The 27,679-nt window shown below is 42.2% G+C and overlaps 2 protein-coding genes across 2 annotated transcripts in view; one reads left to right on the top strand and one right to left on the bottom strand.

Moving 5' to 3' along the window:
- UBE2H (ubiquitin conjugating enzyme E2 H) overlaps positions 1-27,679 on the top strand; it is a 325,238-nt gene that overhangs the window by 22,780 nt on the left and 274,779 nt on the right. The window lies entirely within an intron of this gene.
- KLHDC10 (kelch domain containing 10) overlaps positions 1-27,679 on the bottom strand; it is a 72,360-nt gene that overhangs the window by 37,748 nt on the left and 6,933 nt on the right. The window lies entirely within an intron of this gene.

The following is a 27,679-nucleotide window of genomic DNA, read 5'->3' as shown; positions in this document are numbered from 1 at the left end:
TTTGTTGCAACTTCTGTTTTGGGGCCACACCAGCTATGCTCAGGGTTTACTCCTGGCTCTGTGCTCAGGAATTACTCTAGGTAGGCTTGGGGGACCATATGAGATGCTGCTGGGGGAATCCAACCCAGATCTACCGTGTGCAAAGCAAAAACTCTAAGCAGGAGCTGGAACTAGATTCTATCCCTGGCATTCCATATGGTTTCCTAAGCCTGCCAGAATTAACTTGAGTGCAGTCAGGTGTAAACCCCTGAGCAATGCTAAGTGTGGCTCCAAAACAAAGAAAAAAGCCCTACCCATTGTCTGAAATCCATTAACTGAATTTCTTTTAAAATAAAACTGCTTTACTTTCAAAAAAAGCCAACTTACTTTTTTTTTCTTATTCAACTTACTATTTTTTTTTTTTTTGGTTTTTTTTTTGGGCCACACCCGTTTGACGCTCAGGGGTTACTCCTGGCTATGTGCTCAGAAATCGCCCCTGGCTTGGGGGGACCATATGGGACGCCGGGGGATCGAACCGCGGTCCGTTCCTTGGTAGCGCTTACAAGGCAGACACCTTATCTCTAGCGCCACCTTCCCGGCCCCACTATTTTTTTTTTGATGTGTAATAAAAACTGCCAAGTTTTATAGGGCTGTTAAATGGGCAATTTAATTTTATTTTCCTTTCTGAAAGTTTTTTTTTGTTTTTTTGTTTTTTTGTTTTGGTTTTTGGTTTTTGGGCCACACCTGGCAGTGCTCAGGGGTTACTCCTGGCTATCTGCTCAGAAATAGCTCCTGGCAGGCACAGGGGACCATATGGGACACCGGGATTCGAACCAACAACCTTAGGTCCTGGATCAGCTGCTTGCAAGGCAAATGCTGCTGTACTATCTCTCCGGCCCCCTTTCTGAAAGTTTTGATAGCTCCCAAAGATCACACTCCTGGGCAATAAAAACAATTAGCATCAGTATATGTTCCAAGTTTACAGAGTGTTTTCACACTGTTTCCTTTGATCCTCACAACAATCCTTATTGACTCAACAATGATTTCATTAAGCACCTGCTATGCTGGAGTTCATGCTTGGCTCGAGGGTTGCAAAGGTTTGATACTCCTACGCTCATGAGCACCTGGACTGGTGATGAGTGCAGAAATTTAAATAGACCATTGAATTTATTGCAGTGAAGTAAATGCTATGAAGAGGGCGTACCAAAAACACTCAAAGGGGGGCCGGCGCAGTAGCGCTAAGGGTAAGGTGTCTGCCTTACAAGCGCTAGCGTAGGACGGACCTCAGTTCGATCCTCCGGCGTCCCATATGGTTCCCCCAAGCCAGGAGTGATTTCTGAGCGCACAGCCAGGAGTAACCCCTGAGCATCAAACGGGTGTGGCCCAAAAACCAAAAACCAAAAAAAAAAAAAAAAAAACACTCAAAGGAAAATTTGTCATCTTAATCATACATATAAGATGGTAAAGGGAAATTAAGTGACAATATGAGAGCCAGAATTCAAATCTTTTAGGTTCTGACATTAAAAGCTGCCTTCTTTCCACCAACCTACAAATCATCCTTTGGCTTTGGCCAATGAAAATATACTGAGAGGTTTATCAGCAGGGTCTGGTTTGCTTAATATATTACTTGTACACAGAGCAGCATCAACTCTGCAATGAAATGGCATTATAGGCACATGTATAACTAAGACAGACTCTTGGACAAGGGAAAAAACTATTTATGCTACAGAAGAACTTATCTTTTCCGGCAGGAGTCTTAATTAAATCACTAGTTTCGAACTGTTGCAGACCCCAGAAAGGCAAAAATGAAGACTCAAAGTTTAACACAAGTCAAAAAATGTGGATAAAACAGTGAGTTTTTCAAAATGCTTATGTAGTTCTTTCAAAGGCCTGTCCTTTCTTTGCTCGAAGATTAGAAACTTTTGATATTAATATGAATAGACAATACTGTACTTAATGACACATTATAAAAAATAATGGTTGCTGGGTTTAATTTTTCTTAGAAAAACAGATTATTTGCAAATCTCTGGATATATTCTTAATTTACAGGCTTATGGCATCCAAATATAGAGAAACACAGTTTTAAATCAATATAATATTTATTGATGACACATAAGTCCAACATTGTAAACCACACTGTCAAAGGATACATAAGATGTATTAAAAAACTTCCCTTGCCCTCAAGAAGCTTCAAGAAACTTAAATTCTAATTAGGGAGACAAGACAAACATGTAAAACAATTAGATAGCAATACAAGACAGAATATAACAAGTGATTAGCTTAAAATTTGACATTTTTAATGTATCAAGAGCATTAAAATGTACATACCCTTTGACCCAGCTATTCCACTTCTAGGAATTTATTCCTAAAGAAACAATCATAGATGCATGGAAAGATGCATAGACAAAGATACTATGATATTACTTATAATGGTATAAAATTAGAAACATTTTGAACGTTCAATGGCAAGTATGCTAATAAATAAGCATACTTAAATATACATATCCTACATTATATTAAAATTATATATAAAAATATTTACTAGCATGAGAAAACATTCATGATATATTGCAAATGCAAGGTACAAAGTAGTACTAGAATTTGAAACCATTTTAACAAAGAAAATATATGTATTCACAAAAATATGCAGGAAATATATACAACAAATCTTAATTATGGTTGTCTTTGGGTGGCTATTATTTTTTGTCTTATTCTCTTTAGTACTAGTTTCTTGAGCTTTCTCCTATTTTTAACATTACTTTCAGACAGAAAACTTTCTTTGGTGGGGGAGGGGGGTCATACCAGGCAGCACTCAGGAGTTACTCCTAGCTCTATGCTCAGAAATCGCTCCTGGCAGGCTCAGGGGACCATAAGAGATGCGGAGATTCGAACCACCATCCTTCTGCATGCAAGGCAAATGCCCTACCTCCATGCTATCTCTCCAGCCCCCAGAAAACAATTTTTTAAGTTATGGTTAATGAAATACTGTCAAGAAAAATATCCAAGTGTTAACAATGGCAGTGTTTCTTTTTGTTTGTTTGTTTGGTTTGGTTTTTTGGCCACACCAGGTGATGCTCAGGAGTTACTCCTGGCGATGCAATCAGAAATCACTCCTGACTTGGGGGACCATGGAGTACCGGGGATCGAACACAGGTTCATCCTGGATCAGCCGCCAAACACTATACTGCTGTGCTATCACACAGGCCTCAACAGTGGCAAAGTTATAGGAGATTGAGATTATACAAAATTTTGATGACCGATTTAATTTTATTTCCATATAATGGGAAAATATAAAACAAACAGAAAAACTGAGGGAATAACAGTGGAAACTAATGTATTGGAGTTGTAATTTAAAATCTTTTATTTTTCTGGGAGCCAGAGCAATAGGACAGAAGGTAGGGTATTTGCCTTGCACATAGATGGCTCAGATAAAGTTCCCAACACACTATATGGTCCCCTGAGCCAGCCAGGAGTGACCCCTGAGCACAAAACCAGCAGAAAGTCCTGAGCACTGCTAGATGTACCTCCACATTTTCTTCTGTTTTCTCCACACTCTGATTCTGTTATGGAGTTACTCTACAAAAGCCAGAGCTACTCCAAGCAACACACCACGCAAACACTGATTTCAGAACTCATGTTTTCTTTCTGTACCCAAAGAGCAGGGAAAAAAAAAAAAGAAAGAAACCACATAGAACTAGCATATGCCTTTTTGGTTTCAGGTAAATATATTCCTGGTCTGTGTTGCACTGAAGCTTCAGTTCTTATATATTCAAACTACCAGCCTTCACCTGTAATTGCTTCGATTCTTCAAAACAAAAAACGTCATTTCTTCAATGATGTCATCATTTTATTTTTTTTTCTGGTTTTGAAATATTTTTCTCCTTTTCCATTAAGATTCTTTCATGAGGGGCCGGGTAGGTGGCGCTGGAGGTAAGGTGTCTGCCTTGCAAGCACTAGCCAAGGAAGGACCGCGGTTCAATCCCCCGGCGTCCCATATGGTCCCCCCAAGCCAGGGGCGATTTCTGAGCACATAGCCAGGAGTAACCTCTGAGCGTCAAACGGGTGTGGCCCAAAAACCAAAAAAAAAAAAAAAAAAAAAAAAAGATTCTTTCATGGTGGGGGACCATATGGGACGCCGGGGATCGAACCGCGGTCTGTCCTACGCTAGCGCTTGCAAGGCAGACACCTTACCTCTAGCGCCACCTTCCCGGCCCCCAGGAGCGATTTCTGAGCGCATAGCCAGGAGTAACCCCTGAGCGTCAAACGAGTGTGGCCCAAAAACTAAAAAAAAAAAAAAAAAAAGATTCTTTCATGATCAATATGACATAGTCACTAACTGAATGGAGAAAGCAGGCTGAGCAATGTGAGCAAGTCCCCTTCCCCCAAAGTCCTGCAGCTAACAAAATTCATACTTCAAGTAAGAAACGTCTTTAATGGGCTAAACTCTGAGACACCACTGAAAAACGAAAAGCTGATTCGCTTACAGAAGGGGACCACAGCCCCAGAAACCACCAAAAGAAAGGGCTGCTGCAAGGGGGAGACTGCCCTCAGTGCCAATTGAGCTCCAAGGAGTTGGCAGAACTGACTGCATGGCTTAGCGGGGTAGCAGAGAAGTTACAGAAAAGAACAGCCTCTCTCACACCTGACTCTCTGGGTCCAGCATTATAGAAGGGAGAACTGCAACCAGAGGGAAAGGTGTGGCACCTCCAGTTTGGGTCACCGAGTCAGGACTAAGCCCGGAGTGGACATTAATGCTATGGTAGAAGAGGATCCTCCTGAAGACAGGAAGTTGGTCCTCTCCTTCTAAGGCAGCAGAGAGGTACTGCAACCAACAGATGTATTCTCAAGAAGAAATTCCTAAGGAGAAAAGGAATTCACAAGAGCACTAACAGGAATCTCAAATAATGGGCAATAGAAACCCAGACTCTTCGCAAAGAAAAGGCAGTAGTTTAATGAACTAGGGAACAGGGGGACTCATACCTAAAGCAAGTATACATGTTAGAGTAAGACCTTAAATAAGAATAATTAATGTCCTCATGCATTAATTTCAACAAGAAACCAACACACCATTTTCTGACAAAGGCTAATATCCAATATATAAAGAGCACATGTAAAACTTTAATAAAGGGGCCAGAGAGATAGCATGGAGGTAGGGTGTTTGCCTTGCATGCAGAAGGATGGTGGTTCGAATCCCAGCATTCCATATGGTCCCCCGAGACTGCCAGAATCGATTTCTGAGCACAGAACCATGAGTGACCTCTGAGCGCTGCTGGGTGCTGGGTGTGACCCAAAAAACACAAAAAGGTGGGGGCCGGAGAGATAGCATTTGCTATCTCTTTACCGGAGAGGTAAAGCATTTGCCTTTCATGCAGGAGGTCATCGGTTCGAATCCCGGCACCCCATATGGTCCCCTGTGCCTGCTGGGGCGATTTCTGAGCATAGAGCAAGGAATAAACCCTGAGCGCTGCCGGATGTGACCCAGAAACAACAACAAAAACAAACGGAAAAAAACCTTTAATTAAAAAAAAAAAAAGTCAGCCCCATCAAAAAAATAGGGAAAAAAGATGAATAGGAACTTACTCAAAGACATACAACCAAAACTGAGAACTCGCTGGCCTTGGACGGACCGCGGTTCGATCCCCCGGTGTCCCATATGGTCCCCCAAGCCAGGAGCAACTTCTGAGCACATAGCCAGGAGTAACCCCTGAGCGTTACCGGGTGTGGCCCCCCCCAAAAAAAAAAAAAACTGAGAACTGATCTTAGGAAACATAAACTACAGGGGGAGACAGGGAGATAGTACAGGAGTTAAGGCAATTGCCTCATATGCATCTGACACCATTTCTTCTTTTTGTTTTGTTTGTTTGATTTTGGGTCACACCTGGCAATACTCAGGGGTTACTCCTGGCTCTGCACTCAGGAATCACTCCTGATGGTGCTGGGAGGGGGAGGAAGGGTGGTCCATATGGGATGCTGGGAATCAAACCCGGGTTGACAACATATAAGGTACAGATTCAGGAGTAAGTCCTCTGGCGTCCCATATGGTACCCCCAAGCCAGGAGTGATTTCTGAGTGCATAGCCAGGAGTAACCCCTGAGCATCAACGGGTGTGGCCAAAACAAAACAAAGCAAAAAGAATAGAGTTTTAGCACAGCTGTAGGACATTTGCCTTGCAAGGAGCCAATCCAGCACAGAAGGTGGTTCGGTGGTTTGAATCCCAGCATCCTATATGGTCCGTGCCTGCCAGGTGTGACCAAAAAATCAAAACCAAAACAAATAAACAAAAGGGGTCCAAAGCGATATCGAGTGGTAGTGCATTTGCCTTGCACGCAGGTGCCCAAGGACAAACTGCGGCTCTATCCTCCGGTATCCTATATGAGCCCCCAAGCTGGGAGTGATTTTTGAGCGCATAGCCAGGAGTAATCCTTGCATGTAACCAGGTGTGGCCCAAAAACAAAACAAAACAAAAGGAGGATTCAGGGAGGTTTGATCCCCGGAGTCCCGATAGTCCCCCAGGAGTGATTTCTGAGTGCATAGCCAGGAGTAACCCCTAAGAGTCGCCAGGTGTGGCCCAAAAAACAAAGAAAAAAAGGATTGGGTTTTTGGGGGGAGGGTGTGAGCAATAGCACAGGGGGTAGAATGTAGCACGTAGTCAGTTGGACCTGGGACCAACCCTGGTTCAATCCTTGGCATCCCATAGGGTCCACCAAGCCTGCCAGGAGCAATTTCTTTTTTCTTTTTTTTTTTTTCCTGTTTTTGGGCCAACCCAGTGACGTTTTTGTTGCTGGTTGTGATGAAGGATGGTTTTGTTTTTGTTGTTTTGTTTTTGTAATACCAGGGATCTGACCCAGGGCCTCACACATGAAAGAGAAAAGACTAGTAGTGTGCTATACTGCTGAGTCCTTGACTCAGGATACGAACTGAACCCTTACTTCAGTACTGTTATGTTGCACATAAATAGAGCACTCTACAGGAGGCCTCCACACGATCTCAAATACTTGTCAAAGTATTTGTATTTGTCAAAGCTGTGCATCAAAAATATAAACTATAGGAGCCAGAGAGATAGCACAGCGGCAGGGCTAGGGCATTTGCCTTGCATGCAGCAGACCCAAAAGGGACCCGGTTCAATTCCCAGCATCCCATATGGTTCCTCAGACTGCCAGGAGTAACCTCTGAGCGCCTCTGTGTGTGGCCCAAAAACCAATCAACCAACCAATCAATAAAGTTAAAAAAAAAAAAAAACACCAAAAAAATACAAACTATAATCAGTCTAATCTAAATTACAGAGCTATGTTATACTGTTAAGATTTAGTTAGCATGGTATTAGTGAGGGTGTGTATATGTGAGTGTACTTAATAGTAATACTGCTCAAAGAATTCATTTAGTCCTCACCACAACTATAATACCAGATATTACCAATATTAGATTCCCAATTGATTCCCAATTTGCCAGTAAGGGAACTAAGAAAGATTCAGTTATCTGCACAAGGTGACTTAGTTAAACAAACAACAACAACAAAAAAATCGGGACTCAAGGGCAGGCAGTTTAGATGCAAACCCACTTAGTGACTCATCAATTCTCTTAAGTCATCATTCAAGCTAGCACCAGAAAAATGTGCACATCAGATGCACTTGACAAATACCTGTTAGATGCCTAAGTGAAGAAATAGGAAGGCAGAGAATCTCAACTAAGGGCACACTCTCCCACTCTCAAAAAAGTTGTTCTATTCTTCCAAGACTCTTTTCTTATTTCCAATTATATCATCACATTGCCCCCTTACTCAACTAAGTACTAAGTCCTTATCCCAGTGGAAGAGGGGTTTCTAGGAGTCAGAACATAGCTAAGAGTAACTGCGTTGAAAGTAACCCTAAAAGTAACCTTAAATCTACATTCCAGTAAATTTGTTTGTGCTTGCAAAGAAGCAGGGTATAATGGTGAATGAAAAATAGGGGACATTGGTGAGGGGACGGTCAACCTGGTGATGATGTGTTTTTTGAACATTTAATGCCTAAAAAGATTGTATTATGAACAATTTGGTTAATTAAATAGTGTTTTGTTCAAGAAAAAAATAACTACACTTAAGTTCCTTTACGGGTCGTCAGGTGAAGTTGTGAGCAGCTGTTGACTATCTGCAGGCTCCTTTAGGGAATTGTAGTGATGCTTGCTTCAGTGACATATATGCCAAAATAGGGAGATACAGTTTTCCTCTGTGGAAAAGGCAACTATGTGCTCCCACACATCTATTATTTTATCTTCTGCCTTTAACTGCAGACATCTAGTTAATTATTTTAAACGTTCTATTTTTACATATCTCTCAGCTAATAAGCCAATGCAAATATGCTAATAAGCCAATGCAAATATTTTGGATACTGAGAGAAATAAATGATAAATTGGTGAAAATAGCTTGGTTTGCACACACCACCCCCACCCCCAATTTGTTGTCTGCCAGAGGTCACACAGCAAAGTTCCTTACCATGGGGCCAAGGTTAGGTTCAGTGGCAAAAGCAGTGAAGCCTTGAGTGCTCATGAGAAAATGAATGTGATTCCTAGTGCATGCACCCACATGCCCAAGTACACGGTTAAGCGGTTTGGGTCTCCTAGTGCTGCAATCATGTCTCCAGCACACAACCAGGTCAAACAAAGTTCCTCAGCATAAAACCAAATAAATAAAGCACAGTAAACAAAGCATTTGAGCCTAGTAAGCACCTTCAACAGCAGGTGTGTGAATAGGGCAGCAAGCAGTGCGATCCCCAGGAAACACATCTATGAGTGCCATGGAAATCCTCAGTGCACACCAAATGCCACTTGCACTGGCACCATGATGAAGCATGTGACCCTAAGGGTCATGTGTACAGACACTACCACTAAACTGTGCAACCTCCGGGAAGTCCCACAACCAAGTATGTGTGACCCCAGTCATCACAACAAAGGGAACAGAGTTTATGAAAAAAGTTAATAGACTCCCCGGCATGCTTTATTTTGCTGTTTTCTTTCAATGCAGTCTCCTCTCCTTTGACTTTGTTATTGTTCTTTCGTTTGGGGACTGACTATATGTGGTGGTGCTCAGGGGTTACTCCTGGCTCTACATTCAGAAATTACTCCTGATGGTACTTGGGGGACCACGTGGGATACCAGAAATCAAATCTGGGTTGGCCATATACAAAGCAAACAAACGTCCAACCAATTCTACTATCACTCGGCCCCTACTCTAATATTTAAAGGAAAAAGTCTCTGTTAAGACTTCTTTCCATCTATAAGTGATTTAATCGCAGTATATTAAGAGAGAGCTTCCAATATTCAGTTACTCCTTGTCTTTTGGTTTGTGTGTTAATTATTATGGATAACTGAGAAAGTTAGGCTTACTGTGTCAGTTTTGTCTTTTAGAGAGACATAATAGTATTTGTCTCAGGCTCAAACAGTTCAGAAAGATAGATTATAATATTGAAACCATTGCTCATAAATGACTGAATTCACAACTATACATTCTTCCTTAGAAATGATACAAATGAGGGCCAAAGAGATAGCATGGAGGTAAGGCGTTTGATTTCGTGCAGAAGGACGGTGGTTCGAATCCCGGCATTCCATGTTCCCAGTTGGTCCCCTGTGCCTGCCATGGGCGATTTCTGAGCCTGGAGTCAGGAGTGACCCCTTAGTGCTGCTGGGTGTGACCCAAAAACCAAAAAAAAAAAAAAAAAAAAAAAAGATACAAATGAGGGACCAGAGAGATAGTATGTAGGGCATTTGCTTTGCATATGAAGAACAGTGGTTCGAATCCCAGCATCCCATATGGTTCCCCGAGCCTGCCAGGAGTGATTTCTGAGTGTAGAGCCAGCAGTAACCCCTGAATACTGCCGGGTGTGAGCCCCCCCCCAAAAATAAAATGATACCAATGAGGCCAAAACAATAGTACAGCAGGTAATGTAGGTACTTGCCTTGCAGATGACACACTCAGACTCAATCCCCAGCAACTCATATGGTATCCTGAGCACTGCCAGGAGTAATTCTTGAGTGCAGTGCTAGGAGTAACCCCTGAGCAATGTCAGGTATAGCCCCCAGAAACCAAAGAATACAAAATAGATTAATCTCTAATTTTAAAAGATTACTATAATAAAAACCCACTGGAGGGGCCAGAGAGATAGCAGGAAGGTAGAGCATTTGCCTTGCATGCAGGACAGTGGTTCTAGTCCCAGCATCCCATATGGTCCCCTGAGCCTGCCGGGGGCTATTTCTGAGCATAGAACCAGAGTAACTCTGAGTGCTGCCAGGTGTGACCCCCCCAAAAAAAACCCTACTGGAAACACTATTAATTTAAAATAGCATATTTTTCTTTTTTTTTTTTTTTTTGTTTTTTTTTTTTTTTTTGGGCCACACCCGGTGACGCTCAGGGGTTACTCCTGGCTATTGGCTCAGAAGTCGCTCCTGGCTTGGGGGACCATATGGGACGCCGGGGGATCGAACCGCGGTCCGTCCTAGGCTAGCGCAGGCAAGGCAGGCACCTTACCTCCAGCGCCACCGCCCGGCCCCTAAAATAGCATATTTTTCTTTTGTGGGGGCACACCCGTTGACACTCAGGGGTTACTCCTGGCTAAGAGCTCAGAAATCACTCCGGTTTGGGGGGACCATATGGGACACCGGGGGATTGAACCTCGGTCCGTCCTAGGCTAGCGCTTACAAGGAGCCACCGCTCCAGCCCCATCATATTTTTCTTGTGGGGGAGGGAGTGTTATAAGATTGCATTAGGACCTTATACACAGGTAGGGATTCTCCCACTGAACAATGTGTTCCAGAATGTGCTAGGGATTGAATTCAAGAACTCGAAATATTAGCCAAACACATACCCTTTTGGGTTTTTTTTTGGGGGGGGGGGGAGTTGTTGGTTTGATTTTTGTTGTTGTTTTGGGGTTATACCCAGTGGCGTTCAGGGGTTACTCATAGCTCTGCACTCAGAACTTACTCCTGGCAGGCTCAGAAGACCATATGGGATGCTGGGGATTGAACCCGGGTTAGCCACATGCAAGGCTACCCACTGTACTATTGCTCTGAACACTATGCCCTTAGTTATTTTTTTTCTTTTTAATTAAGAACCATGGTTTACAAAGTTATTGATAGTTGAGTGTTAGGCATAAATATTTCAACACCAATCCAATGTCCCCTATCTTATCACCCCCCCAATCCCCAACCAACTTTCTCCCACCTGCCACCTTGGCAGGCACATTAAAGTTCAGTGGCTTCATTTTAGTGAAACTTTCATGTTTTCAGTGTTGAGTCTGTGCTTTGGACATAAAGCCATCCTACTCTCCTGCATCCCCAATATAACTGAAGCCCAGATCCCTGTTTCCCATTACTTTCCTTTCTCATCTTCTTCCTTCCAGCCTTGAATTCTTTTCTTCTCTGTCCTTTTCCTCGCTAGGCTCTGGGTTGATGAGTGACTCCCTTACTACATTACTTTCCTAATACAACTATTTTGTATGCCACAAATGAGATCATCCTGTGTTTGTCTTTTTGATTCTGATTTACTTCACTCAACATATTTCAACCAGGTTGCTGCAAACTGCATGATTTCATCAATACTTGAAGCTGCATAGTATTCCATTGTGTGTGTACATCTAAATAATCCATTCATCTGTCATTGGGCACCAAGGTTGATTTCATATCTAAACTAATGCACTCATTGCAACAATGAATAATGATATACATATGTCCTTATGAATTAAGGTTTTTAAGTTGGGGATATCCAAAAATGGAATAGCAAGATAACATGGCAGCTCAAGTCTAAATCTGCTGAGGACTCAACCTAATGTTTTCCACAGAGGTTAAACCAGACGGCACTTCCACTGGCAGTGGAAGAGAGTTCCTTTGTCAGCAAATCCCTGCTAGTACAAATTGTTCCAACTATTTTTGATATGTGCTGTTTCTCACTGGTATAAGATGATATCTTTCAGTTGTCTTCCTTTGGATTTCCTAATCAGAAGGGAAGATGAGCACTTGCTCATGTGCCCCTTGGACATCGTTTGTCTTCCTGTGAGAAATGTATGTTCATATCCTCTCTTGATTTTTGGATAAGATTTTTGAATTTTTTTTTGTTGGTCTTTGTTAATACTTTATATATCCTGGATATTAAGTCTTTACCTGAAGTGTTTGTTGTTGTTTTTTGGGGGGCCCACATTCAGTGGTGCTCAGGGGTTACTCCTGACTCTTCATTCAGAAATCACTCCTGCAGCCTTGGTGGACCACATGAGATGCTAGGGATGGAACTCGGGTCTGTCCCGGCTGACCACGTGCAAGTCAAATACCCTACTGCTGTGCTATTGCTCCAGCCTTATCTGAAGTGCTGAATGCAAATATTTTTCCCATTCACTAGCTGTATTTTATTTTTTTAATTAATATCTCTATTTAAGAACCAAGATTACGAACATGTTTATAGTTGGGTTTCAGTTATAAAAAAAAGAACACTACCCTTTACCAGTGCAACATTCTTACCACCAATGCCCCCATCATCCATCTCTCTCACTCCCTGCCTGTATTCAAAACAGGCATTCTTTTTTATTATTTTAATAATATCTTTATTTAAGCACCAGATTACAAACATGTTTGTAGCTGGGATTCTCGAGACAGGGATTTTATTTTTCTCACTATCATTATCATGATAGTTGTCAGTGTAGTTATTTCCCTAACTGAGCTCACCACTTTCATTAACTATATTTTAGTTTTAGCCAGTGTTTCTTTTGTCATGCAGAAGCTATTTAATCTGATGTAGTCCCATTTGTTTATTTTTTATTTTAATGACTGCTGTAGGCACTCAGATCATTGAAGACACCTTTGAGGTCCAAATCTTAGAACATTCTACCTATGTTTTCCTCAATGTGCTTCTGATAGGATTTCTCTTTTTTTGTTGTTGTTTTGGGGTCACACCCAGCAACGCTCAGGGGTTACACCTGGCTCTACACTCAGAAATCGCCCCTGGCAGGATCGGGGAACCATATGGGATGCCAGATTTCGAACCACTGTCCTTCTGCATGCAAGGCAAATGCTCTACCTCCATGCTATCTCTCTGGCCCCAATTTCTCATTATATTTTAAATTACTGAAGGGTCCATTGTAATCCTTTATCATCTCTGATTCACTTTATTGGGACATTTTCTTTTTTCTTTTCTTTTTTATTTCTCTTGAGTCTAGCTAAAGGTTTATCTATTTTGTTTATTCTTTCAAGGAATTTAAAATCCATTTTATTTTGTTTTGTTTTTTGGTTTTGGGGCCACATGTGGTGATGTTCAAGGGTTACTCCTGGCTATGCACTCAGAAATCGACCCTGGCTTGGGGAACCATATAGGATGCTGGGTGCGGTCCATCCTAGGTCAGTCACGTGCAAGGCAAACACCCTACCACTGCACCATTGCTCTGGCCCCATAAAACCCGTTTTAAATGATTCTTTGAATTGCTTTCTTGACTTCTATGTTGTTGTCTGCTCTAGTTTTCACTATTTCCCTCATTCTACTTCCTTTTGGGTTTGTTTGCTGTTCATTCTCCAAATTTTTGAGGTGTTTCAAATTGTTGATTTGGGCTAAAAACATATTCTCTGATTTGTTTTTGTTTTCAGGTCATATCCATCAATGTTCATGGGCTATTAACCCTTGTACAATGCTCCAGGATCAGGTCCCCAGTATATACATATGCACACTAGCACTTTAAGCTATCCCCTTAGCCCTTTCTTTCTTTCTTTCTTTCTTTTTTTTTTAATTATAAAACAGGGGCTAGGGCTAGAGAAATAATCAGCGAGTAGGGTTCTTGCATTGCATGCAGCAAATCAAGGTTCATCTCTGACATCATCTATGATTCCCATCAAAAGTGATTCTGTGGGCCCGGAGAGATAGCACAGTGGCGTTTGCCTTGCAAGCAGCCGATCCAGGACAAAGGTGGTTGGTTCGAATCCCGGTGTCCCATATGGTCCCCTGTGCCTGTCAGGAGCTATTTCTGAGCAGACAGCCAGGAGTAACCCCTGAGCAATGCCTGGTGTGGCCTAAAAACCAAAAAAAAAAGTGATTCTGTTGTGTAGAGCCAGGAGTAACCCCTGAGCATCACCAAGCAGCCCCAAACAATAAATAAACAAAAACAGGAGCCACCTCCAATGATGCTCAGCCGGTGCTTGAGTCTAGTAGTACCATGTTCAGGTCTAAAGGCCTGGGAGGCAGGTATCATTATAGCCACATCAAGTGTTGTTCTAGGGATCATGTGGTACTAGGACTCAGGGCCTTGAGCATACTGGGCCTGTGTTCTACCACTTGAGTTAACTCCCAGCAACATCATATTCTTAAATGTTTATGAATGGCTGCAAGACTTTAAAATAAAGTTTGAGGGGCTGGAGAGATAGCACAGCGGTTTGCCTTGTACACGGCTGACCCAGGACAGAAGGTGGTTTGATTCCCGACAATCCATATGGCCCCCTGAAACTGCCAGGAGCAGTTTCTGAGTGCAGAGCCAGGAATAACCCCTGAGCACCACCGAGTATTGCCCAAAACACCCCTCCCAATAAAGACTCTTTAAATAATGGCTAAAAGAAAATTAGAGGGGCAGAGAGAAAGAGATGTGGCCAGAGCGATAGCATGGCAGTAGGGCCTTTGCCTTGCACGTGGCTGACCCAGGTTCAATTCCCAGCAGCCCATATGAACCTCCAAGCCTGCCAGGGGCCATTTCTGAGCACAGAGCCAGTAACAACCTCTGAGCACTGTGAGGTGTGCCCCCCACAAAATAGAGAGAAAGAGTTCGTTCTGAGTTTGGAAAGCACACAGGCTTCACATACAGGAGGTCCAGGTCTGACCTCCAATATGACCACATGGTCCCCCAGCACAGCCAGAAGTGACTTCCAAGCACTGAGGTAGGAGTTGCCTCAACAATCACTTATTTTATTTTTATTGTGGGGTAGGGCACATACAGAGGTGCTCAATGGCTATTCTTGGGCACCAGAGGCACTGCAGGGATAAAACTGGGGTTGGCAGCATCCAAGGTAAACCCCATGAGAACTTCTAAAGTCCTTTTCAATATAAGTATCGTATCATTCTTTTTGGGTCACACCCGGCAGCGCTCAGGGGTTACTCCTGAGCTCTATGCTCAGAAATCACTTCTGGCAGGTTTGGGAACCATATGGGATGCTGGAATTCTAACCACTGTCCTTCTGCATGCAAGGCAAACACCCTGCCTCCATGCTAACTCTCCAGTCCCAAGTATCGTATCATTCTATGGGGTTTTGCAAGAGGTAAAAGTGAAAAAGTAATAAAATAATGTTAATTTTACAGATAATATGTTTTATTACTTATAGGTTGTATTCTCTTTAAGGTTTCTTTAAAAAAAAAAAAAAAAAAACGGGGGCCGGGAAGGTGGCACTAGAGGTAAGGTGTCTGCCTTGCAAGCGCTAGTGTAGGACGGACCGAGGTTCGATCCCCCCGTGTCCCATATGGTCCCTCCAAGCCACGGGTTTGCCTTTCATGAGAAGGACTGTGGTTCGAATCCCAGCTTCCCATATGGTCCCCCACCCCCACCCCCGTACCTGCCAGGGGCGATTTTCTGAGCATGGAGCCAGGAGTAACCCCTGAGCGCTACCGGGTGTGACCCAAAAACCAAAAACCAAAAAAAAAAAAAGAAAAAAAGAAATGGAAGCTGTTGCATTTGTACTCAATATGTATGTGCAAATGTGCCTGTCTTAAAGTACAAACTACAGCAAAAAATCTGCTTTTCTTAACATCATCTTCTATTTATCTCCAGTAAACCTTTAATTTTGGGGGTCCACAACTAGCAGTACTCAGGGCTTACTTCAGACTAAATTCAGGGATCACTATTAGGGCTTGAGGAGTCATATGAGATGACAAGGATCAAACCCATCAAGAACCCTACCTGCTGTACTATTATTTCAGCAAAACTTTATTGGTAGTAAGAGTATGTATATAGTTTATAACTTTAAAATATAACCAAGTCACCAACTAAATCTTTAAATCCTAATTATACTGGAAGAAAATTTTAATCTTTTCTTGTTTCTGTATTTCTTGTACCCATTTAACTGAAGTAGTCAGAGAAAAACCTCTTATTTTTTTCTTAAATTTCTTTATGAGAGAGACACACTGCAAATAGGGTGAGTGTAAATATAAAAGAAAAATATGCAAAACAGATTTTAAATCAATACATTTTGATAATACCTGATGAACCAAAATTATGCACCCTCCCTCCCAGCCTGCACTTGAGACTGAAGAAGTAAAGGCCAATCTGCACATTTGAATAGTTAAATGATTGTCTCCAGAAATGTCATTGATTGCCTCTGCTACTCATTCTTTTCCTTGATTAAAACCAGAGGAATAATCAGTTTTGAGAGTGAAAAGACAACTGTTGTTTACACTCTTATTTTCCCTTCTCTCAAAGCCATTATTTGTGTGTGTGTGTGTGTGTGTGTGTGTGTGTGTGTGTGTGTGTGTGTGTGTGTTGGGTGTGTGTGTGTTGGGGTGTGTGTATGTTTAGTTCATACCCAGTGATGCTTAGGGCTTACTCCTGACTCTGTGCTCAGAAATTGCTCCTGGCAGACTCATATGGGAATCTTGGTTCGTCTTGGGTTGGCCCTGAGCAAGGCAAATGCCCTACTGCTGTTACACCTTCCTCTGTATTTAGAGATCATTCCTGGCAGAGCTTTGGGGTTAGGGAGCCATATGGGATATGACAGGGAAGAAACCTAGTCATATGTCAAGGCAAGTGCACTGACAACTGTATTATGGCTCTGACCCAGTTGATCAAGACAACTTAGAAGTCATCCTGATTCTTCTTTCCTTCCTATCCCACAATAAATTCTATCAATATTCCTTCAAGATAGATCACATATTTCTCCCCATCTATCCCACTATCTAATAATCCAAGCCAAAGTCATTTTTTGTTTAAGTTTTTGCCATGCCAGGAACAGGATTCAGATCTCATGCATGCAAAATATATGCTTTACTGCTAAGGTGCATGCCTACCCCACCATATTTCTTTTTTGGAAGGAATGGGCCTCTTAAGCAGTGTTCAGGGGACTAAGGGGTCACTCCTAGGGATACTTAGCTAACCAGAAAAGGCAGTTCAAAGCTCAGGTCCAGATACGCAGAGGTGCTCATGTCTTATACAGTTAAATGGACAACCAGGGCCATGCCAGTGGTATCCAGGCACCTCCAAGACTATCAGCCTTCAGTAGCAGGGGTTAGAAGCATGCAGTGCCAGGGATCAATCCCCACAGCTATCTGTCAAGTACCCCACCTCCAGCTTTTTAAGTGACTACAGCTAAACACTATCATGTTTCACTATCATGTCCCACAATCTATGGTCCACAACCCATGGAATGAGCTTTGGAAAATGAAAATAGTAGAAGAGGGGAATTAAGCAGACTTTAACACAGAGGTGCTAAGCAGATCTGGGAGAGCCCCAGCTTCTATGGAACCACTGCAGGGTGTGGCCCAAAAACAAAAAAAAAAAAAAAGGAGGGGAAAAAAACTGTAAGCCACATCATATCACATCCTGTGCTTAATTAAGTCAACAGTGTCCTTTTGCCTCAAAAATCAAGAAAGGTTAAAAAAAAAAAGATGAGCCCGGAGAGATAGCATGGAGGTAGGGCATTTGCCTTGCAAGCAGGACGGTAGTTCAAATCCTGGCATCCCATATGGTCCCCTGAGCCTGCCAGGAGCAATTTCTGAGCTTAGAGGCAGGAGAAACCCCTGAGCATTGCCGGGTGTGACCCAGAAAAAAAAAGAAAAGTAAATCAAGAAAGGTCAAAAATTCAGTTTTAGACATGCAGAGTTTGGGAACTATGAGGCAGATAGTTGGAGATGTGAAGAAAATATATGGCCCTCAACAGAGATTTGGGTAGAAGTTACAAAGCTGCTTCACTTTACTCATCTGCATACAAACAACAATGTAAAACTTGAACGCAAAAGAGAACATCTAAAATAATTTACTATAAAGAGGCATAGGATCAGGATTCTGATCTCTGAGACTTGACAGCAGAAGAAACACTAACAAAGATTAAAACACTAACAAAGATTTAAAAGATTAAAATCCCTGCATCACATATGATCCCCTGACCACCACCACTAGAATGATTCCTGAAACAGAGCCAGGAGTAACTGCTGAGCACCAGTGGGCACATAAATATAAGAGATGGAGATATAAACAAAAGACAGACCCAATATTAGGGACCTACAGGAAAGAATATTTCAAAATGGGGGCCGGAGAGATAGCATGGAGGTAAGGCGTTTGCCTTTCATGCAGGAGGTCATCGGTTCGAATCCCGGCACCCCATATGGTCCCCCGTGCCTGCCAGGAGCAATTTCTGAGCCTGGAGCCAGGAATAACCCCTGAGCGCTGCCGGGTGTGACCCAAAAACCACAAAAAAAAAAAAGAAGAATATTTAAAAATGAAGAGAAATAAGTGAGATGCAAACTGACAACCATCCACTTGATTATGACCACACATAAGTCATGTAGGACAGACTTCAGCAAGAGTTATTTTGAAGACCTGCTGGGTAGGAAAAGCAGTGAAGACAGCAACTCCAATCAAAGCCTTCATGATCTAGGCTGTACAAAATAAACCTTAAGCAAATTCAAGTAGAATGAGAATGATTCCCTGAAGCCACTGGATAGAGCTAGCATGATAATGTGCATTTTATGAAAGACAGGAGAGCATTGCATGGGATCAAAGGCACAAACTGAAGGATGTTGCTACAACTATGTGATAAGATTCAGAATAGAAGTTTAGTACCAAAAAGACAACGAGAGTTAGGATAAGGACGAAATTTGTTGTTTGGTTTTGAGTTTGGTTTTTGGGTTACACCTGGCTGTGCATAGGGCTTACTCCTATCTCAGAGCTCAATGTCCACTGCTGGCAAGTTCAGGACCATATCAGATGCCAGACATCAAACCTAGGTTGGCCACATGCAAGGCAAAACACCCTACCTGCTGTACTCTCTCTTTAGTCCAGGGAAATTTGGTGTTTAACTACAATTGAGGTAACATGGTTACTATAGTATTAATTTTGTTTTTCATAACAAGCTACTGTACCTTTACTGTAAACAAAGTGCCAAAAATTGTCACCATTATCTACCATGTCACTAGTCAACCTTTTCCTCTCCCCAAGCCCAGCCCCTCTTCCCTCTCCTCAAGTCTATATCCAAAAGAGGAGGTGAAATGAATGATAAGCTTTTGTGATCATTGGAGAAAGGTTGAGTAAAAGGAAGGAACTGAATATGATGAGTCTCAGGTTTCTCGCTGGAGTCATTAAATTGATGGGGCAGTTATTAAATTAAAATAAGGAGCCCAGAAAGAACAGGTTTGGCAGGAAAGATGATGAAACTGGTTTAGGACATGCTGAATTCAAGGTAGTGAGTGAGTAATGTCTAGCACCACTGGCACGCAGGCTAGGAAAGAACTCCTTGATGGAAACAAATCTGGCCATTGTCAGGATATGAATATCACCCAGGGAAAATATAATTGAGAAAGGAAAAGAAACAGAATCTTGGATTAAAGAAAATGAGTAGGTTTAAGAGCTAAAAGGGGGGCCGGGCGGTGGCGCTAAAGGTAAGGTGCCTGCCTTGCCTGCGCTAACCTTGGACGGACCGTGGTTCGATCCCCCGGTGTCCCATATGGTCCCCCAAGCCAGGAGCAACTTCTGAGCACATAGCCAGGAGTAACCCCTGAGCGTTACTGGGTGTGGCCCAAAAAACCAAAAAAAAAAAAAAAAAAAAAGAGCTAAAAGGATTACCGAGAGTTCTTTAGGAAGGGGACTTTATTTATCCTCAAAACTCAATGTAGGAAGTAGCAAAATAAACATCTAAAGGAGATGAGTAGGATGAAGACTAAGATATATCTAATGGATTTTAGCAATTAGTGATTAGGACATTATTACCTCAGTAAGAGCATGCAAGTAGAGAAGAATAAAGGTAGAAGTGAGATTACAACAGACTGAAGGGGAAAAAAGGGAGTTTAAATGAATAGAATTATTTCCTCTTGAAGGCTTGGTTGTGGAGGAAAACAGGCAAAATAGTATATAAGGGACCAGAACAGTAGTAGTACAGCGAATAGGCCATTTGCCCTGCACACAGCTGACTCGAGTTCAATTGCTGGAATCTCATTTGATTTCCAAACACTTCAAGAGTGACACCTGAGTAACAGTGGGGCCATAATAATAGTACAATGAATAGGGTGCTTGCCTTACACATGGCTGACCCAGGTTCAATTCCTGGCATCCCTTATTTTCCCCCACCACTGCCAGAAATAACCTCTAAGTGCAGTCAATCCCTGTGCTTCACTAGCTATGGTCCAAAAACCAAAATAAAAACAACAATAATAGTAATAATAACAAAAACATAAACAAGTGTTTGAACGTAACATTAAAATACAGAACTGCTGGGCCAGAGAGACAGCACCGTGGTAAGGCATTTGCCTTGCAAGCGGCCAACCCAGGACAGACCTGGGTTCAAAACCTGGCATCTCATATGGTCCCAGAGCCTGCCAGAAGCAATTTCTGAGTGCAGAGCCAGAAGTAAACCCTGAAAGCCATTGGATGTAGCCCAAAAACAAAACAAAAGAACAACTACTGTGAAATAATCCCAAGATGCTACTAATGTAATTTTTGAAGCATAAGTCACTATTTGGGAGATCAGAGAACTGGTACAGCAGGTATGGTACTTGCTTTGCACATGGCCAACCCAGCTTCCATCCCTAGCACCCCATATGGTCCCAACTTCTGTCAAGAGTGAGCCCTATGGTCCCCAACCAGAAAAATGTAATTTATTATTTTATATTATTATGAAAAAAATCAAAATGTTAGTACAGGTATCTAAGAATGGCTACTGGTGATTTATTGTCTAAATATTTTATTTATTTATTTATTTTGGTTTTTGGGGCCACACCTGGCAATGCTCAGGGGTTTCTCCTGGCTGTCTGCTCAGAAATAGCTCCTGGCAGGCACGGGGGACCATATGGGACACCGGGATTCGAACCAACCACCTTTGGTCCTGGATTGGCTGCTTGCAAGGCAAGGCAAATGCCGCTGTGCTATCTCTCCTTGCCCTAAATATTTTATTTTATCAATTTTAGTAACAAGCTTCTACTCATTTGATAGCTTTATTTATTTATTTGGGTTTTGAGTCATAGCAATGATGCTCAGGGATTACTCTTGGCTATGTGCTCAGAAATCACTCCAGGCTTGGGGGGACATTATGGGATGCCAGGGGATTGAACCGCAGTCCGTCCTAGGTTAGCGCATGCAAGGCAGATACCCTACCGCTTGTGCCACCATTCCAGCCCTCATTTGATAGCTTTGATATAAGTGGTAGTAGAGAGAGAACCAAAAACATTACCAAAGTATGTTTCAAAGGTAGCAAACACAAGATTCTGATTTTAAAGATATATATAGATATGGATATAGATCTGGCAGCATATGGTTCCTCCTGAGCATAGAGTTAGGATTAACTCCTGTGCACCACCAGCTATGGCCCAAAACAAAAAGAAGAGACATAGAGAAAAGATCAAAATATTAAGAAGGAGGGGCCAGAGAGATGGCATGGAGGAAAGGCATTTGCCTTGCATGCAGAAGAATGGAGGTTAGAATCTTGGCATCCCATATGGTCCCCCGAGCCTGCCAGGAACAATTTCTGAGCATAGAGCCAGGAGTAAACCCCTGAGCGCCACTGGGTGTGACCCAAACCAAAAAAAATAAAATAAAATAAAATAAAATAAAATAAATAAATAAAATAAAATAAGAAGGAAAAGAAAAGAAAAATAATGAAAGATAAAAAACGTATCTGCACAGAAATGAAGACCTGACAAGAAGTAACACAAGAGAATACAAACTCTGAAACACATTGGGAGAAGAACAAGACTGCTAAAAAAACTAAAGCTCAAGTGTGTATGGAAAAGGAGTAAGGACAATAGTACAGTGGGTAGGACAATTGCCTTGCACAGGGCAAATCTGGATTCAATCCCTGGCATTCCATACGAGCCATTTCATGCATAACCAGGAATAATTCCTGAGTGCAGAGTGAGGAGTAAGCCCTGATCATTATAAGATGTTGCCCCCAAACTAAAAAAACAACTATAGTCTAAAAGAATAAACTGAAAGAATGAATACTGCCCAAACTGAATCACAGAATCAATAAAATCCCAGCCAAGTTTCACATACAAATTGACAAGCTGATTTTCAAATTTACATGAAATTACAAGATATCTAGAAGAGTCAAAACAATCTTAAAAAAGAATACTGTTAGAGGCCTCACATTCAATTAAGAATTTGCTTTTAAAAAATTGTAATTGAGGGCCCGGAGAGATAGCACAGCGGCATTTGCCTTGCAAGCAGCCAATCCAGGACCAAAGGTGGTTGGTTCAAATCCCGGTGTCCCATATGGTCCCCCGTGCCTGCCAGGAGCTATTTCTGAGCAGACAGCCAGGAGTAATTCCTGAGCACTGCCGGGTGTGGCCCAAAAAAAAAAAAAAAAAAAAAGTAAAAAATTGTAATTGAGGGTCAGACAGTACAGGAATCAGACACAGACCAACCCCAATTGGATCCCTGCCTTACAGACAGTACCTTAAATATTACCAGGAGTAGACCCTGAGTACTGGTTGATGTGGTGGTCCCCTTAAACAAATAATAGCAATTAAGGCAGAATAGAATCAACACACAGACTGACACATAGATCAGAAGAATAAAGTCAAGACTTGAAAAGAAATATATATTTATGCTTGACTGGTCTTCAGCAAGGATGCCAAGATTACCCAATAGGGAAAGAATAGTCTTTTCAATAATGATGTTGAGACACTGGAAAACTAGTTGAGACAAACAACTCTTACTAACATTAAATTCGGGGCCGGGCGGTGGCGCTAAAGGTAAGGTGCCTGCCTTGCCTGCGCTAGCCTTGGACGGACCGTGGTTCGATCCCCCGGTGTCCCATATGGTCCCCCAAGCCAGGAGCAACTTCTGAGCACATAGCCAGGAGTAACCCCTGAGCGTTACCGGGTGTGGCCAAAAAACCAAAAACTAACATTAAATTCAAAAACCCATTCAAAGTGAATCAAAAGCATGAATGTAAGAACAAAACTATAAAATTCTTTTTTGTTTGTTTGTTTTGAGGTCACACCTGGCAGTGTTCAGAGTTTATTCCTGGTTCTACACTCAAGAATTACTCCTGATGGTGCTCAGGGGACCATCTGGGGTGCAAGTGATAGAATCAGGGTCGACCATGTGCAAGGTAATGCTCTAGCCAGTGTACTATCACTTTATTAGAAGAGAACATAAGTTTAGAACTGATGCTGTTTTGCTTTGGTAACCATGCTTTGCTTTAGACATAGGGACTACCATGACAAGTCCTCAGATATGTGGCAGAAGGGACTAGGTTAGAACAGCCAGTTCCAGGAACTTCAACTTCAGGGGCACATACCAGGACAGATAAACTAGCAACACCCAAGGGCCTGCAAGCAATAAACATTATGTAATTGCACATCACAGTTGCAAGCACTGGACAGGTACCCATGCCCTTCCTCTACTACTACAACCAACCAGTTTAAACCTAGCTGATGCGATCTGTACTGAGAACCAATAGTTTTACCCCTAACTTAAAGTCCCAACAGTCCTATAATAGGGTTTGCAACTCCCATCTGGGTGGTCGCCACCTAGGAGAGGTGTGGTCCCAAGCATCCTAGTAAACTCTGAGTGATCTTTATGGGTTGGATCTCGAGTCCAGAGCTAACAACTTCAGTCCCCAAAACTATAAAATTCTTAAGCAGGAGCAAGAGAGATAATACAGCAGGTAGGACACTAGCCTTGTATGTAGTTCACCTAGATCCTTTCCCTGGTTCTCCATATGGTCCCTACAGCTTGCCAGAGTGACTCATGAGATTCCTGAGATCTCAGAGCCAGGAGTAAGCACTGAGTACTGCCAGGTATGGCCCAAAACTCAAACAAATAAAAATTTAAAATCTTAGGTAAAAACATAGTCGTAACTCTACATAGCTTTTTAATTTAGCAAAAGACTTTTAGACATGACAACAAAGATGAGACAAAATTAAAAATGAACTTTATCGAGTGTAAAAACAAAGATTATAAGAAACATTTGCAAATCATAACTGATAAGGGACTTTTATCTAGAGTAAAGAGCTCATAACTCAGTAATAGACGAATAGATTAAAATAAGGCAAGAATCTAATAGACATTTCTCCAAAGAAGAAATAAAAACTAGACACACACACAAAGATGCTCAGTATCAATTAAGCTGAAGAAATAGATGCTTGACATTGTTGTCATCAAAGAAATAAAAATAAACTCTGAGATGCTACCTCATAACCACTAGGATAGTTAGAATGAGAAAGCCAGCCACCAAGTGTTGGCAAAGAAAAAGAGAAATTGTTTTCTCACATATTGCTGGTAAGAATGTAAAACTCAAGCCAGCCTCCTTAGAAAACATTTTGGCAGATCTTCAAAAAATTGAACATTAAGTTAACACAAGACTCAAAAAGTCTACTCCTAAGTGTATACTTAAGAGAAATGAAGGGGCCGGAGAGATAGCATGGAGGTAAGGCGTTTGCCTTTCATGCAGGAGGTCATCAGGTTCGAATCCCGGCGCCCCATATGGTCCCCTGTGCCTGCCAGGAGCAATTTCTGAGCCTGGAGCCAGGAATAACCCCTGAGCACTGCCAGGTGTGACCCAAAAACCAAAAAAAAAAAAAAGAGAGAGAGAGAAATGAAGGGGCTGGAGCGATAGCACAGTGAGTAGGGCATTTGCCTTGCATATGAGAGAGAGTAAGAGAGGGGGGTGAGGGAGAGCTACAAAGAAATTCAAAGATTTCTTACTTTTCAATGAATTAATGGATAAACAACCATGTAATTGTATCCAGTAATTAGATATTACTTAACCATAGGAAGAAAGGAAGTACTGATAACAATTATAGCATAGGTGAACTCTGAAAACTTTATGCAAGCAAAGATAAAGCAGTCTTGAGACTATATACTACACAATTCTATTCAAAGAGAAAAATCCCCAGGGGGCCAGAGCCAAAGCACATGCGGCAGACCCAGGAAGGAGTTCAGTTTGATCCTGCCATCCCATATGGTACCCCAAGCCAGGAGCAATTTCTGAGTGCATATGAATGCATAGCCAGGAGTAAACCCTGAGCATTACAGGGTGTGGCCCAAAAACTAAAAAACCAAAAAAAAAAAAAATTTTTTTTTCAAGAAGAAAATTCCAAACGAAAATTTGTGGAGACAAAATGATTGCTGTGAGCAAAGGTGGGATTAGGAAGATAGGATAAGAGTAATAGCTAAAGAATTTGGGGTTTCTTCTTGAGGAAATGAAAATGTTCTAAAATTGACTACGGGAATGATTGCAATAACTAAATATTGCACATAACTAAAAATATTACTGAATTATATACTTTAAATAAATGAATTGTATGGATGTGAATAGTTAAAAGAAACTGTTAAAAAATGTTTTTGGGCCGGAGAGATAGCATGGAGGTAAGGCGTTTGCCTTTCATGCAAGAGGTCATCGGTTCGAATCCCGGCACCCCATATGGTCCCCCGTGCCTGCCAGGAGCAATTTCTGAGCCTGGAGCCAGGAATAACCCCTGAGCACTGCCGGGTATGACCCAAAAACCACACACAAAAAAAAAAAAAAAATGTTTTTGGGGGCCCGAAGAGATAGCACAGCGGCATTTGCCTCGCAAGCAGCCGATCCAGGACCAAAAGTGGTTGGTTCGAATCCCGGTGTCCCATATGGTCCCCCGTGCCTGCCAGGAACTATTTCTGAGCAGACAACCAGGAGTAACCCCTGAGCACCGCCGGGGTGTGACCCAAAAAAAAACAAAAAAAAAAAACAAACAAAAAAAAAAAATGTTTTTGGGGCTGGAGAGATATTATGGAGGTAAGGTGTTTGCCTTTCATGCTGATGGTCAGTGGTTCGAATCCCGGCATCCCATATGCTCCCCTGAATCTGCAGGAGCGATTTCTGGGCATAGAGCCAGGAGTAACCACTGAGTGCTGCCGGGTATGACCCAAAAACCAAAATAAAATAAATAAATAAATAAATAAATAATAATAAAGTAATAAAGTAACAGTTGACTGATGTGATAAAATATGGACACATCTACACTAAGTCTAGATCTTATCTTAAATAGAAGCAAGCACTAAAAGCATTCCCCTGAAGCCAGGAATAAAACAAAGATTCACAGCTATCTTACTGTTTAATATCTAGAGAAAATCCTCACCAAATCATTTTGACATCACCCACATGCCTCATATAACCTCCAGCAGCACTGCTTTTGGGTTTTTGTTTGTTTGTTTGTTTTTGCTTTTTGGGCCACACCAGTGACGCTCAGGGGTTACTCCTGGCTTTGCACTCAGAAATCACTCCTGGCTTGGGGGACCATATGGGACACCAGGGGATTAAATCGCAGTCAGTCTTAGACTAGCTCGGGCAAGACAAACACCTTACTGCATGCACCACCAATCCGGCCCAAGCTCTGTATTTTTAAAACACCCTCTCCTCCCACCCCCCGTTTCTTTTGGTATTGTTGTGGGATGAGAAGGGAACTGTGTACTTGCTGGGCCAGGTCCTTGCTGGCTGTGGTGGGTTCACACATTCTGGTTGTAGTGCTCATGGTGGGGAGCTGAGGGATACACGTGAATACTTCATAGGCAGGGTGGTCTCCTGGTCAGTGGTCACATGCCTTTCTAGGTCACAGTACTCATAGGGGAGGAGGTCCCACAGTTAGGTGTGGTGTTAACATATACTTGACTAGGGCCAGAGCAATAACACAGCAGTAGGGCATTTGCCTTGCAAGAAGACGACCCAGGATGGACCTGGGTTCAACCCCCAGCATCCCATATGGTTCCCCGAGCCTGCCAGGCATGATTTCTGAGAGCAGAGCCAGGAGTAATTCCTGAGAGCCACCTGGCATGATCCAAAACAAAAAAAACACATACTTGACTATGTGTAGCATGATGGCACACTGCTGTGGTTCCAGGGTACCAGAGAGAAGAGCCATAGGAACCATGCTGGGTACATGTGGACAGCACCCAGGAGCAAATTCATCATCCCAAGCTCATAAGGCAGGCGCTTTTAGCCAGACTCATCCCTTAGGCCCCATGAGGTGAAAAAAAAAAACCATACGGGGCCTGGCAAGGTGGCGCTAGAGGTAAGGTGTCTGCCTTGCAAGCGCTAGCCAAGGAACGCACCAAGGTTCGATCCCCCAGCGTCCCATATGGTCCCCCCCAAGCCAGGGGCAATTTCTGAGCGCGTAGCCAGGAGTAGCCCCTGAGCATCAAATGGGTGTGGCCCGATAAAAAAAAAAAAAAAAAAAACAGAAAAAAAAATACACACAAACCTTCTTAAATGTCATTGAAGGATACAAAAAACTTGAACAACAAATGAGTATAAACCCTGTCATGGAACAGAGATTGAAGCTCAAAAGATGTCAATCATCTCTAAATCAGTCTATAAAATAAATGTTAAAAAAAAGTATCAACAGGACCGAAAGAGAAGCTTGAAGTGCTAATTCTGGAAAACAATGATAGGATTGTAATCAGAGAATGGGAACACACAGAACACACAGAACACAAAGAAACAAATCCAACAATGGGGGAGAATAAATTTCAGTAATAAGCCCAAATTATTTGCAAAAATATAAATCTACAGACATTTCATTTTGTTTTTTTTG

The sequence above is a fragment of the Suncus etruscus genome, chromosome 1 (genome assembly GCF_024139225.1).
Source record: "Suncus etruscus isolate mSunEtr1 chromosome 1, mSunEtr1.pri.cur, whole genome shotgun sequence".
NCBI classification, from domain to species: domain Eukaryota; kingdom Metazoa; phylum Chordata; class Mammalia; order Eulipotyphla; family Soricidae; genus Suncus; species Suncus etruscus.
Note: the sequence above shows the minus strand (reverse complement) of the source record. Positions and strands in the feature narration are given on the sequence as shown.